This window comes from Arachis ipaensis, chromosome B04 (assembly GCF_000816755.2).
Source record: "Arachis ipaensis cultivar K30076 chromosome B04, Araip1.1, whole genome shotgun sequence".
Lineage (NCBI taxonomy): Eukaryota > Viridiplantae > Streptophyta > Magnoliopsida > Fabales > Fabaceae > Arachis > Arachis ipaensis.
In genome coordinates, this window is record NC_029788.2 from 13,637,440 (window position 1) to 13,650,209 (window position 12,770).

General features: G+C 38.2%; 1 long non-coding RNA gene across 1 annotated transcript; it reads left to right on the top strand.

Annotated features, from left to right (window-relative positions):
• Nucleotides 2,705–3,356, top strand: LOC110270536. Its single transcript, XR_002360166.1, has 3 exons — nt 2,705–3,032; nt 3,132–3,222; nt 3,330–3,356. It is a non-coding gene; the product is annotated as an uncharacterized LOC110270536 (long non-coding RNA).

Below are 12,770 nucleotides of genomic sequence, written 5' to 3' on the forward strand. Positions count from 1 at the left end.
GAATTTTTAGGCATTTATGTTAGTTTGTTTTGTTGTTAGAGTTTGTTGAAAGATTTAAATTACTCCTGATTTGCTTAGTAGTATTTTTAGGGATTTTAAATTTAAATCAAATCTGATCTAATCTAATAAGATCAAATCTGATTTAAATTAGTTATCATATCTTTAGGATTTTAAAATTTAAATCAAATCTGATCTAATCTAATAAGATCAAATCTGATTTAAATTAGTTATCTTATCTTTTAGTTAGTTTGTTAGGATCCTATTTAAACACCTCTGGTGAGACCATTTGGAATAACTTTGATGAATAAAATTTTCTTAGTGCTTTATGCACGTTTTTTTAAGTGTGATTGAGTGATGTGAGTGATTTGCTTCACTGATTGCATGGAGAAGATTGAGTGATTCAATTTTCATCCCTCTGATCTAGGTTGTCAAGGACAAGTTCTTTGAAGGTCTAGTAGGGAGCCCCTTCCGGTGACCTAGGTTGCTAAGAACAGGTTTCTTAGAGGTCTAGTAGGAAAAACCCTTTATCTATTTTTTTTTTTAATTTCCTTATCATCTAGTATCAGTTACAGGTCGTAGGTAAATTCTTATTTATCTACACGTTCCATGGGTCTTGTTTAGTCCTTTTTTTTCTTTAATTTCTGTAAATTCACGTTAGAGTCAAACAAAAAAAAATGAAAAAAAATCTTTTTTTTAATTTTATTTTTGCACTTATTCTATCTTTAAGTCAGTGTCTGAAAAAAAATATAAAAAAATAAATAAAAATATGATTGAATACGATAGTGATGATGACGGAATCTCATATGTGAAAAAGGGTTTTCGGTTGAAAATCCCTGCATTTAAAGGGAGGAACAATCCTGAAGCTTATTTCGAATGGGAAAGAAAGGTAGAGTCATTTTTTGCAAATTGCATCCTTTCAGAGGAAAAGAAGGTTCAACTGGTACAAGCCAATTTTTCCGATGCTGCCCGTATATGGTGGACTGAATTGGGAAGATCTAGAAGACGGTACAGAAAGAGCCCAATTTGCAGCTGGGAGATGATGAAGAAAATCATGAGGAGACAGTTTGTGCCATCATCATACCACATGAGGAATCGAGTTGTACCATCATCTTACCACAATGAATTTTTTGGAAGATTTTGTAAGTTGCAACAAGGTTCACAATTAGTGATGGAGTACCATAAGGAGTTTTTATATTTGATGGACAAGGCTAATATCAAAAGGAGTCCTGAGGTTCTTATGGATCGATTTTTGTTTGGATTACGCGAAGAACTTGCAAATACAGTCCAACGTTACCGTTAGACGACCATGGACGATTTGGTCAAATTGGCCATTAACTGGGAGCAAGTGCAACAAATGATAGATCGCCATAACAAGAGGAATTCTTCTACGCCTATCTTTCATTCTTCTTCAAAGCCAGAAATGAAAGACTTTGAGTAAAAAAAATCCATGTTTGATTGAAAGCGAGAGTTTTGAGAGAAAAGATGATAATAGTGAGCGAGAGGAGTCAATAAGCGAAAAAGAAACTGAGTTCATTAAACACACTTGTGAGAGAGATCTAGAAAGTTCTAGCTTAGACAAGAGTGCATTAATCTCATTGAAATCCACAGAGTCCTTAGTTTCTCATACATCTAACCATGAAATTCCTAGTGTTTTTATATCAACTTTCTTATGCACGTTTTTTTAAGTGTGATTGAGTGAGGTGAGTGATTTGCTTCGCTGATTGCATGGAGAAGATTGAGTGATTCAATTTTCATCCCTCTGATCTAGGTTGTCAAGGACAAGTTCTTTGAAGGTCTAGTAGGGAGCCCCTTCCGGTGACCTAGGTTGCTAAGAACAGGTTTCTTAGAGGTCTAGTAGGAAAAACCCTTTATCTATCTTTTTTTTTAATTTCCTTAGCAGTACCAATTTACATAGAATTGTGAAAACGTTTATTCAGATTAGTAGTTGCAGAAAGTTGTAATTGAGTAATTTTAGTTGCATTTTAATTTATTACTTGCCTTTAATTTTTTGAAGGAGCAAAATAAGATTTATGATATAAAGAACAAATTTAATAATTTTACTTATATTTATAATAATGACGTAAAACATTTAAAATAAAGCATGTAAATTATAATTCGAATAGGAAGTTAACAACGATTTTCAACTAATTTCAGGCAATATCAATAAGTTATTTTAAATTTATTCTGTTAATGTTAGAATTTTAACTCCCGGTTATCTAAAAAACGAGGATGTGCATAACTAAGAGTTAGTTTCACTTATATTTAGAAAACTAAGCATAAATTTAGTAATTAACTAATGGACTAATGTTAGAAAGAACAGAATGTGATAACATATTATTTTTTGAGAGGAATAAAAGTATGTTTTAATATTCATCTTAAGGAATATGTTATTATACGAATCTGTTACAATACCATATGAGATTTAGTTTTTCCATATATTATTGTAAAATAAAGTTTAGATTTACATATAACAATCGAATAAGTTTCTTGCAACTATAACAGTAGTTAAAAAAAATATTAAATAGCTTGATTTTTTATGTAATACACTGTTGGAAAATATTCGCGCCACTAATTTAGTTTTAACTTTCACAAATAGCCAAGGTTTTCCAAGTAAAGGGCTTGATGGTATCTATTAAATCGATGTATGGCTTGCCCTGACCACGATAAACTCATTTGTGGCTTTTGAAACACAACATTTAAACTGGGGAAGGGCGGAGGAATTAACATTTGTCGGGTCTAGTGGGCACGGAGCAACCTAAAGCAGGTGCACATCGGATCACAGTCATCACGCCCTCTCTGTGGGCCATACTCTGTCGTACACGTCTTGTCTGGAGAAGAAAAAGCTAAGGTGCACAGAGGCAAACTTGCCTATATAGGGATCCCTCATTGCACCTCCACGTTCATCCAACTCCATATCTTCTCCTCACTCCATATTTCCAAACCTCCGTTGCTGTGTTTCTAACTATGTCGTTAGCCATGGGGGATGAACAAGTTGTGCCGAATGATTCTCAACTATCGGAAGAAGGAAATGGGTACGTTCTCTAACGAAATAGGGATTTTTATTTTGCACTTCCACTCCCAGTTAGATGCGATTGTTAACTCTAAAGTAACATTCTCTTTGTTCTCTGTAGGTGGGTTCTCTCGACTCAGTGCCCTACCAAGGCACAATCAGCCACTGACGTTGGAAACATCAACGTCAACCCAGAGTTGCCAATTGACGCGGTGAGTATCCGAAACCCTTGGAAACCCGTGTTAATTTGTTGTTTTTGTAGAAGATGTTGTTTGGATAATGGACCTAAGACCTTTTGTGTGTGATTGGTTTAACACAGCAGCCACTTGAGGGAGTTACAACGACATCATCTCCGACGTTCTCCGAAGCATCCTAGATGCAGTTGGGATTCGTGCCTGACACCATTATTTCATCACTTGTTTTAGTAAAGTCGAGGGGGTTTTGGTGAAACAAAATATAAAGGGTGATTAGGCGTGAAATGTACATGGGGGTGGCACAAAAGTTATAAATGTTAGCATATGTTTTGGTCAACACTGGGGTACGACACATGTAGTGTACATGATGTGTGAGTCTGACCTTGAAGGGCCCCTCTTAAGCATAACCAAATTTTTTTATCGAATGCAACCGATGAAAGTCTTCATCAAGTATGTTTGTCGTTCGCGAAGATGCTCAATCTCAATTAAATAGGTCTTGTTTTGTGGCCTTGTAGCTTTAATAATGGGTGGAACCCATTGTGAAAAGTTTTAGTTTTTTCTTTTTGTATGCAGAGGATCGATGCTAGATCAGTTACTCTGGAAGCAAACCTGGTTGAACTTCAGCGTTTGCTCAAGGTCCGGAACTCAAGCGGTGTGACCCCCTTGATTGTTACTACAAGAACTACCACCGTGACAACATCTGCGAGAAACAATCACAGTGTTGGGTTACGACATCCTGGCCCAGACACGGGAACCACTACCACCACAAGATGTCAAAGTGGTCAGAAGATCCACACCTACACCCACCTGATCGATGCATCCAACAAAGGGAAGGGTATTATAGAAAGCAATTCCGGGTACATGTGCGATGTCATAATCCCCAACTCCCTTGGTTACGATGATGACGTTGTCATCGACGAGAACCTATCTACCCCACCTCCAGTTGTTGGCGGGCGGCAGATGGGACTGCAAATTGGGTCTATGATGCATTGGGAAGCTGGCACACCTAAGCTGAGCCTTGGCGGGAACACTACGCGCCGCTGTCCCGATCAACGGTCAACTGATAAGGTGTACACATATAACTCCCAACATTTCTGCATGTGTTACAGTTGTGTCACCAACTTTTTGATACAACACCTCTAACATTTGATTTAAGCTAATTTGTTCCCAGATCTTGCAGGCCTTTAATGACCTCCCTGGTTTTCAACAACTTGACTGCACAAGTGTCGTGTGTGAGTTATTCTCGCATTCAGCTACACCAATGCCTCCACCCAAGATACCTAAGGTGGAGCAAGCAGGTCCCATCTCAAACCATCCGAAACCGCCGATGTCTACCGTTGATGATACAAACGAGATCCAACCAGAATTGGCGGAAAAGTCGATAGCTCTGCCGAGGCAGGGTGGGAGCGCGGTCAGGCGTCCTGGACTGATCTCACGACTTGATTCCCCTATCTTTCTTATACCCATGGTAACAAATAGGGGTGTGCATGGCCCGGCCCGGCCCGAAGACCCGACCCGGTCCCGAACACTTTAGGGGCTAATTTGATGTGATTTCATCGGGTCTAGGGCCGGGTATGGGTCTCAAAAGTAGACCCGGTCATTATTTCGGGTCGGGTCCGGGCCATAGCTCGGGTCACCCGAAATCGGCCCGGTGGCCCGGTCATCATATACAATTAATATTTTGTGTTATTAGTGATGGATGATGGCTATTATTATGTGAAATTTAAGTATTGTAAATCTTAATATTTTGTGTTATTAGTCATTATATATAAGACTATAAGTTAATGTTTTATGTTTAAAATGCATAAGACTTTAGACTAATGCATAATCTTGTGTTATTTGTATTGATTTAAATATTTGGTGTTATTAGGCAATATTAGTATTGATTATGGTTATACTTTAATTTTAGAGAAGAGTTAGTTCTTATTATATTTTTCTAAGTGAATTTTACCATGTCAAATAATGGTTGGAGTCTTGGAAATTTGGATATTTTTACATGCTAACTTACAAGAAGGAATCAAGGTAATATAATGTTAACGGCCCGGTTTTCACCCGGTTTTTACCCGGTATAATCGTGGCCCGAAAGTGTATAGGTTTCATCGGGTTTAGGGTCGAGTTCGGGTCTAACAAATAGACCCGGTATATATTTCGGGTCGGGTCTGGGTCACATCAAACCCAGTTTCACCCGGCCCATGCACACCCCTAGTAACAAAGGAAAATGTGCAAACCTTATTAATTTAGGTGTAAGTATGGTCTGCATACTATGCAATTTTTCTGTTGATTACAGAGCTATGAGATGGTTTTTAACCCAACTACGGATATGAATCTAACCTACGACGAGTGCCGCATCGCTGCATATGTTTACGGCAAGACAAAAGACCTTAAGTAAGTCCTTCCGTAATTTGATATTATCTTAGTCTCCTGGTTGCCAGTCTATATAGCCAAACCGGTGCTGAATATCTTAAGTAATTTCATTTTTTGTCGTAGTGAGGTAATCTTCAAATTTTATGAGTTGGAGGTTGCCAGGGGCATGTTCCACTCTTTGATCCCAAAATTTGTTCCCCACTCTGATGTAAGTGACTCCAACTAAACATAAACGACCTGCTGATATATGTACTTTGTCGGTGATGACTAGCATGTTGTTGTTGGTTAATGGGTTCCCCGGATTGAAAATGGCAGATTGTGAACATTGTTGTCCTGTTTGCTTCTCTAAGAGCATCAAGAGAATCTCCCATTCATTTTTGGTTTCTCCCAAGTCTCTTTGCTGTTGATGTGCTTCAGCTGAGGCCCATCGACATGATAGTTAAAAAAATACCTGTGTCGCTGGATGCCTGCCACAACTAAACTGGAAAAGGTATAAATTAAAGTTCTTTGCTTTCAAATTCGGATTCTGTAATGTTAAGGTGGTAAGCGGATGTGGGGAAACCTTATTTTGTGATCATGGCAGGTTATTATTCCCATATGTGAACCCAATCATTCATGGTACATTATGGTAGTCCACGTCAAACAAGGCAAGGTTTACGCTCTTGATATCACCAAGACTGAAGAAACCATGGAACGTAGAGAGCGCAACATGCGTACAATCGTAAGTACCTTGTCCTTTCTCATAGTTTTCTAATGACTTCGTGACTTCCATGTGGTGTGTAACTACTTTGCCAAGCAACTAACCGTGGTAACATGTTTCATGCAAATGATAACTTTGTCACAAATTTTCAAGCAAGAGAAGAATCTTAGCAGTTTCACAGAGATCTCTCCTGATCCTACAACTTGGGGACCCATTAATTATCCCAAAGGAGTTCCCAACCTACCAAACAGGTGCTTTAATGATTTATTTAGTGATAGTCTATGTCATGTGCAACTATTATCGCCAAACCAGTATTTAGTTTGCTAATTCAGGGTTCTAACAATTCATTTCTGTGACAACCAGCAACGATTCTGCTGTGTGGTGCATTTACTGGCTGCTGAATGATGCGTTACTTAACCCTAGGAGGCTTGGTGTCATGATGAGCAGAAAAGTAAGAATGAAAACTGCAACAACTATCATCTTGTCTGACTGGAACCACAAGAAGCAGGCTGTGGATCAAGAGGCAGAGAAGCTGTGGCGCACCCTCATGCGGGCTCATAACTAGATTCCAAGGTCATAGACGCATGCAACATGGCCATCTCGTATGTGCATGTGTTGCGAACGGTTATAATGGTTTATAAAATAGCTTAGTAAGGTTTACTATGTATAAAGCCTAGGGCTCTAATAGATCTCAATTGGATGGTAAAGTGTGAAAACGAGTGGTCCCTCCACTATGGCAGGAGCACCCATATCAACACATTACCCTTTTGCAATCACGGTGGATAAGACCAAATCCTTTTGACTATAGTACTTATGTTTGGTGTCCTTGCTAATTTAGGATGGTATTTACAGTATCAGGGATGGGTGTCATTATGACTACTTTTATGTAAGGTATGTGTTTGAGTTAAGAATGATGCATCAAGCATGATAGTCATTATGACTATGTTTATGTAAGGTATGTATTTGAGTTAAGCATGATGTCATGAAGTCTACGTTGACGTAATGCCTATCTTTATATAACATCCATAGTAATATTGGCTCATGTATAACTTATGCAAACCGGACTGCAATCTAGGTTGATACATCCTGTGTGGCTACATTTTTTCTTTCATTCGTGTGATCCATGGAGGAGGCATGGATATTTCAGTTAAAAGTGCTTAGTATATTTTGACCTTATTGTTTGAGCTCACATTAATAGACCGTGCGACTCACTCAAATAATGTTATATTTGGTGCCCAGAAAGACATAAAGTAACTGTAAGGGAATGCGCAAAAAAATGTAAGACTTTGTTTAGATAATCAAATATTAGAATATCATCTGATCTGATCATAGGGAATACTTTCACAATTATCATCACAAATGAAACAATTATTAATTTGTTTGACAGCAGTACCTTAACTTAGTAATTTAGTTTACATTTAGAGCACCAGTTTATGTACTGTAATGGTTAACATGAAATTTCATATAAAGTTTAGAGTGGTAAGTCAAATGAAGGTTGTATCTAAGAAAATTGAATGAAAATTTTTTTATAATACGAAACGAAACAATATTTCTGAAGTAAAAATGTTATAAACATTCGGAGCTCAATCTTTAACTCTGATTTAACCCATAAAGTTTCGGTACCAAATTACATTGCAATGAATAAAAGTACTCAATATTTATGCTGATCCGCACCCTCCAATATCGTTTTGCAGCAAGGAAAGTCAGGCACACCACCGACACCAATGTCTTAACAAGCAACCCGCCCTCCTCGCAGGACCTCGTGAGAAAAAATGGATGATGCATGACAAAGGCCGACCTAAAAGTGTTTGTAACGAACATCCTTGCTGAAATGTGATCATAAACATGTATCGCAACATTGTTGTTGGAATCCATTTTAAGTTTTGTAGCATATAACCTGCAACAGTTTCTATTTAATACCTAATGAGTTCATAAATCATAGAGCAATGGCACTTTATCTTAGCTTTCTTGAACTACCTCCAAAAGAGTCTACCTCCACTAAGATTTCACCACTTGCACAATTTTTTAAACCAGAAATAACAATAATAAATAGAAAATGCAAGCCTTAATTAGTTATCATTGCTAGAGATAGAAAAGATAAAAAAACAGAAACATGCAAACATTCAAGAGGACAGACACATTAGAGAGAAATTAAGCAATTATCATTGCTATGAAAAAGGATACTATAGCTTAAACCAGCAGCAGAAGATACGGGGCCAGCACCAAACTCGCTTTTAGAAACACCAGAGGAAAACAACTACGAATGTTTAAATTACTTGGATCCCCCTGATCTCCACAGAAAAATTACCTATTAATTTGTAATCATTGCCTCCAAAATCAGACATTAAAAGGTGTTAAATTGGTCGCCTTTTGATTGGTGTTACTTATTCAAGTTACTAACTCAGAAGGGGGTTGGAATGCTGAAAATATACACAGGGATGACTCCAAATACCAAATTGAATTATTTATGTTATTTATCCTTTGATTTGAACACCGTAATAATTATACCCGTTTAGTGTATTAATTAATATATCCTAATGATATATATTCAAAAGAATTATACGGTTACTAGCAAAATAGTCATGAAGTAGCATGATCTTTGCCAACATTATGGTAACTCTTCATCCCCTACATAGATGATAATGCCTTGAACATAATCCTAAACCATCAAATTAATAATTCCTTTTCCCCCTTGTGCAATAACAAATGATGAAGATCTGTAACAGCATGACACAATGAATGTTTATATTTTTAATAATTACACGCAGAACTATTCACTATGAAGTTGGTGCTTGAGAAACTACTTCCTGCCTTTATTTATTTATTTTAAAAATACTGCTATTCTTTCACCCTCCACTTCTTTTGAAAAATCAGAATTCGTCCTATTCACCTTCTTCACCTCCTCGTATCTCTATTGCTCAAATTTTCCAAGACACATAGAAGCTTGTAAATAATGGCTCAACAAAATGATATTTTGAAAAATAGCTTTGTTTCAGTGAAGAAAATGAGTAAGATAAATGAAAAAGAACAAACATAGCAAGGTTCATTAAGGGTGTAACTGTAGCAGTGGTGGGTGTGGAAAAGACATGTAGCTTAAGCGCTTGCACCAGCAACACATTCCCCACGGTATGTCATGACAACATCATAGGTCATGACATTGTTTGATATTTTAATTAACTAATTGTTTCAAGAATGTGTAGTTCTTCAAGTCTCTTACAAACAACAGGACCATGTGCTTACAGTCTTTGACAACTTTAGCAAAAATGTTGTGGTTGTTGCTGGTACAGTTAACCTTGGATTATGGGACAATACTGGCAATTACCATCTAATGTTCACAAATAAGATAAATAATTTAGTTTCATTGTTCAACGTCAAGAACACATGGAGCAGAAGTTACCTTTTCCGCCTTTGCAGTAGCTTGCGCAGATTCGCCATATAATTCTTCTCTGAGAGATACTTGAAGCTTGCGCTGCCTATCTTTCAAATACTACAAATTAAGATTAAGAGTTAATATCCCTGGCTTCCAACGTATCAAATCTAGCTACCATGATAATACTATATACCACAAAAGAAACAGCTAGTCCTCTGAGATACTTCTTTAGTTTCTGATCTAACTCATAAAAAAATGTGCTGACAAGCAAAACATCATGTAACGTGTAAAATGTAAAGAATAAAAGTAAATAAATGCCAACTTCACAGATCTGAAATGTTTGTGACCGAATTCACAGATACTTAACTATATGCACTAGTAATATGCAAATGAGCAACACCCATATTTAAAGGTTTTAAACATCAAGTGCTATAAAACAAACTTACTACAACTAGTCAACGGTTACTGAAGCCGTAAGAAGCGACAACATTCCCCCTAATATACTAGTACCACTAAAATGAAGATGTGCCACTCCGGAGCATATCAAAGGTTGCCAAGTGACACAGCCTCCGGGTTGTTGGAAGGAGCCTCTTCTTGCACCACTTGCATGAAAAAAATTTAGTCACCTTTTAACCGAGGACATGGACCAAGTATTCATGGAATTAAATGTAGTATGCTACATCAAAGAACAGGACCATGCAGCAGAAAAGAAACGAAAATCTGATCATCTTTACCTATGTGCCTCGAACTCTCTTACTCACGCCCAGACACGGATGGCCACCCTCCTGACCTGCACAATTTGGACAACGGGTCCTTCGATGACCGAGTCGGCCACAGTTGCTACACTTGCGCCATTTTTTCCCAGTCGATGCGGATGCCTGGCTGAGTCGACCGGTACCTTTGTTCTCATGCTGATGGGGTCCTTCACTCGTTGTTCCTCCGCCGTTACTCCATCGTGTTCCGGGGGCCTAAGGCCATTCTTAATTTCCAGCATATTGTGTCAGTTAGTACCTTATGTGGGTAGTACTTGAAGTCCTCATCGCTCATGCATGCAACCTGGCCTAGTCGTGTGCATAGCTGAGCAAAAGCTCCCAGCTGGGACCTATATATTGTTGTTTGCTCCCATGTTTCATTTCCAGTTCAATTTAAGCCATAGTGCAACTTTGCTGTCTTCGACCATCTGCGGAGCACAAGCGTATTGGGAATGATAGTATAATCCAAGCACACCAACACAGCTAGTATGTGGACACAGGGCAGTCCGAATGATTCCATTCTCAGGCAGCTGCAGCTGAATTTATTACCAACATTTTGCCTCGAAACCTCCCACTTCTTTTTTGGCCTGCGATATTTTTGAACAACATATACTTCACCCTCAGAATTTTATTGCATCTACATATGTGAATTCGAACGCACCTTTTAAGAGCTTCACGAAATCTCCAAAACATCTCCCGTGTGTACTTTGTCCACCCGTCCTTCTCAAACTCAACAAACTCAGTTTACAAGACTGGAGTTCCATACCATGAACGAAACTCAAGCTCGTCCTCATTGTCTCGCAAGAAATCAATTCATCTTTGGAAGTTCGTGAAAAATTCAAGGACCCCGTATCTACTCTCTACAAACCTGCCCAACTTCACATGTAGAGATTCACAACAGGACGTTGTCCTTATGCCTGCAAAAAATCGGCCTCTGATGAATGCTGTCGCCCATGCGATTTTTTTGCGGTACAAATTCTTCACCCATTCGATTTCACAAACCTACACTCATCCAGCATCGCCTCCCATTGCACCTCGAACTCGTCAACCTCCATGTCTGCAAGCATGCAGTGTCTAAATAGCTGGGTGAATCGTGAGTCACATATATTGGAGGTCGCATTACGAAGCAAATGCCAAGCACATAGCCTGTGATGGGTTTTGGCCTTTCGGGAAATACATGACATATAGCATTTCGCATCGAGGTATCTCCATCTGTGATGACTGCCATAGAGGCCTTTCCTTCCATGCATTCCAAAAACTGCTGCAGAACCCATTGCACATCCGAAGACACATGTTTGGTTGTGGTGGTTAACTCCCGAGAACACAACAATAGGCAAATTGTACTTGTTTCGACCGTAAGTAGCATCAAAGGCAAGAACATCTCCGAATATTGCATAGTCGAACTGACTGCGCCCGTCACTCCAAAATAGGTCACAAAGATTATTTTCAGACCCAATCTTGTACCTCCAAAACATTCTGTTGTCTACACGGGAAACACCTTCCAAGTATTGAATTGCAGCGCTTACATCTCCATTTTGCATTCGTTTTTGTCACCTCACCTCATTATACATGTCTTGCTTCGTGAATGTCACAAGGTTAAAACCCTTAGCCTGTGCCGTGAAGGATTCATATATTTTAGGAATGCTAATACCAACTTCCCTCCAGCTAGTCATTTGTGCAATCTCTACTTCATATATCCGCCTGTGCGACCTCAAGTAATCGACGAACTTGCCAGATGCGAGTTCATGATTATGCTCATCCACAAACCTTTTAATTGGCTATAGTTATTATAAAAGGATCTGACTTCATCTGGAGTGTTAAATTCCATTCGAAGGACATCATCTGGCCGCACTCCTTCGTCGGAATCGAACCCATCGTTACACCTGTCATCCTTACTTTCATAGTCACCAAAATATTCCTTCGCTTCAATTCCCATGTCATATAATGCTTCCTGTATAATTAATGAAATCCATTATTCATCATCGGAGCCAGGGGTGGTCAAGAAAAATAGTTTAACAAAACTGAACAAAAACTGCTTTAAATAAACCAGAATTTTTAAACAAAATCAGTAAACTGAAACTACACTTTTTGATATAAACCAGTTTGTTAAAAACTAGTTTTTACGGTCCAATTTGGTTTAAACGCAACAAAACTGGTATCTAATTTCACTACAGTAATATCAAAACTAAGCATTTTTCTGATTGCTGGTAGCGTAAAATGATTATGACGTGATATACAGGTGCCATAGTCTGTGCTTTAATTTCCTCATGTCATAATAGATTTTAATATATATGTAAGGATAATTCACACGAACAACATAAACTGGTTCCAATATTACATCAATGTTCTACATGTAAAAAGCTTACATGCCTGTCTCGTT